At 27.6% G+C, this 3106-nt stretch overlaps 2 protein-coding genes and 1 pseudogene across 3 annotated transcripts in view; 1 reads left to right on the plus strand and 2 right to left on the minus strand.

Annotated features, from left to right (window-relative positions):
* Positions 1-3106, minus strand: part of LOC126902522 (uncharacterized) — a 116803-nt gene that overhangs the window by 86445 nt on the left and 27252 nt on the right. The gene's annotated exons all lie outside the window — the stretch shown is intronic.
* LOC126902533 (uncharacterized) overlaps positions 1-3106 on the plus strand; it is a 71954-nt gene that overhangs the window by 65830 nt on the left and 3018 nt on the right. The window lies entirely within an intron of this gene.
* Positions 845-1592, minus strand: LOC126902537 (uncharacterized; annotated as a pseudogene).

Genomic DNA, 3106 nt, shown 5'->3' on the forward strand with positions numbered 1-3106 from the left:
TTGAGCACCATCCATTTTAAGAGAATCAGTCATATTATTTTGTATAGATATCATTTGATCAATAAACTCAATAGCTTTTAAAACTTCTGAATTTGTTAAATTACACCCTTGAGTTTTGGGATCCAACAAAGATGCAGCTAAGTGTAGAGGTTTAATAGTATTTAAATGCCTTTCTTTAAACTTATTCAGTATTATTTGCTCTTCTTTAGTAGACATAATCAGTGATTCTGAGATACAACTACAAAAAGTATTTTGAATTTCATAAAAAGCATCAAATACATTATTAATTGTATTGCTGTGCCCTTCTAAAATTGTAATCCATTTTACAATAGGGTTAAGTAAATTAATAACTTTATCGATTTTAGTCCAAAATACAGCATCATCTAAAATTAATTTTTTTCTGTTTATTCCTATCATAGAAGAGCCAACAGCATGAACAGCTAATGTTTGCAATGATAATTTACATTCTTTCATTGAAGTTAAACAAAATAAATTTGAACCCCATCTAGTTTTGACTGGAAGATAAAGAGTTTTGTTACAAAAGTTATTTTTTCTTATTGAATCAAAATGAGCATTTAAAATTTGACTTTTCTTAATTGTTTTAATTATATCAATCACATCAGTAATAAATTTTGAAATACTTTGACACTTAAGTAAATCACTTATTACTAAATGAAGTGAATGAGCAATACAGTTCAATGATATAATATGTGGAAATTTATCCTCAATTAATTTCCTAGCCTTCAACATGTTAACAGCATTGTCAGTTATTATGGCAACAAATTTTTTATTGCCATACTTGTTTATGACCATTTCAATTTGCTCAGTAATATAGTCAGACGTATGATTGAAATATTTTATTTCTACTGATGAAATAAAATATGGTACTGGTGTACAAATAATAAAATTTATTATACCTTCGTTACGGATATTTGACCACCCATCACACTGTAATGTTAAATATTTTGACTGGGCTATTTTTGTTTCAACAATAGATTTGACAGTATTATATTCATTTTCCAATAATGAAGTAGACAATGCTTTACGAGTTGGAAGCTGTAACGATGGTCTAAGAAACTTAAAAACATCAATCCATAATGGGTGGTCAAGCATTTGCAACGGACAACCACTTGCTACAACAGCTCTTGTTAGTTTTTCATTTGCTTTAATCTGATCAGAAGCATCTATTTTATCTATGTAATTTAAAATACCATTCTTAATATTTTGGTAGCAAACTATTGAATTTGGTATAATGTCGTACTGATCTACTCTAAACTTTGATGTAGATGGCAATATATTCAAAGACATTTCATTTTCAACAGTATTAGAGGCATCTAATACTGAAGGACTGTTATTTGTTTCTGATAAATAATCGTGTAACTGCAATGAAATTTTTATATTAGCTGGTTTTAATTTCGTTACTACTTCAGATGGACATTTTGAACAACTTTTTACTAAATGTGACGTCATTTTTATTGCATTTTTAAAGTGTACTGATGTTTACAAAAACAACATTCAAAAAACTTTTTACCGTTAATTAATCTTTCATTAAAATAAGACCAACAGTTCGATTTTTTTTTACCTGTCGGCATTTTAAAAGTAAAATAACAAATAAAATAACTGTGAAAAACGATACTACTATAATCAATTTTAATCTAAGCCCTAATATATTGCTTATCAATAATATGTTGATAAACACACCAGTGTAACCAAGATATAAGTACAATAACATTGTCTCTTTCACTAGCACTGCCATACTTTAGTAATTATAATAAATAAAATGTATTAGTTGTTATTCAAGAAATATTCCCGAGTGGTAATAGAATATTTCCGGAATATTCCTCATTCCCAGGAACGTTCCCTGGGGAATATTTCTTGTGGCACATCACTAGGGACGTTGCATAGTTGAGTCCAGTATAGATTATATCTGACAGTGATTAAAATCACTATCATAAGAAACGCTTCGATGCAAATCTGTAGATAATGTTTAATTCTAAGAAATTTATGGATAATTACAAAAGCAACATCAACTTCTATTTCCTTAATTAAATCCAAATTAGTAATTCTTATAATTATATATTATACAATTTTTTAAATTATTATTGATTTTGATTTTTAATATGATAAAAGTAATCATTTTGAACCTACTTTTTTTTTGTCCTTTAAAGTGAAAGTTTTAATAAAAAAAAAAAAAGAATTTATTACCATAACATTTAGCTCAACTTGCAAGTTTTAAATTTACATTATTAAATAGAAAAAAATTATATTGTTAAGATTAATATGCAATCAGGGAATTTTATAATCACTATTTACAGTACATTTATCAGAAAAAATAGATTTTTTTACATTTTTATCGTAATTGATCACTTAAATAAAAATCATAGTAATCAATTCTAATTAACTTTTGACGTTTAAAAAGATTTTACAATGGTGNACTTTTGTTGTTTGTTGAAAAGATTCTATAATTGAAATATTCAAAACTTAATTAATTTTAATGATTTACTTTAACTAAATGAACCAATCAAAACAAAGTTGTTAAAAAGATTTACTCAATTCAGCGTATTATAAAATATGATTATATTTGTAAAAATCCATCGTTAAATTCAGGTGAAACTAAAAATCATAAGCGTAGAATATGTGGTAGATCGTGTCAAGTGGAAGCTTAGGATAAGGGTGGCCGACCCCAAGTAGTTGGGATTAAGTCAAAGAAAAAGNAAAAAAAGGAACCGTTTAACAACATCAAATGCTTCAAAAATAACTTTTGTTGCCCATTATTGGAGACAAAATATAGAAAAGAATAAAAAAGTTACTTATGTTAATTATGAAAGCGAACCCCATGAACCTAATGAAATGGATAAAAATGCACTTAATATACCAATTGTGTCAGATAAAAATTCAATGTCAATTGATGGTTTAAATTCGTCCGACGATGAAGAGTGGTGTCCTAGTGATGGTGACAATGATTTCTTTAATGAGTGTTGTAGTAATACAAAAAAAAAGCAAAAACCGTGAATGGGGAATCTTATTTGACCAATGTTGGATGTTAGGGATTTGGTCAATTCAGGAGCAACGAGGTTCTATCGGGGCTGTAGAGTCCGAGGGTTTA

The sequence above is a fragment of the Daktulosphaira vitifoliae genome, unplaced genomic scaffold, assembly GCF_025091365.1.
Source record: "Daktulosphaira vitifoliae isolate Bord-2020 unplaced genomic scaffold, ASM2509136v1 Scaffold_3, whole genome shotgun sequence".
NCBI classification, from domain to species: domain Eukaryota; kingdom Metazoa; phylum Arthropoda; class Insecta; order Hemiptera; family Phylloxeridae; genus Daktulosphaira; species Daktulosphaira vitifoliae.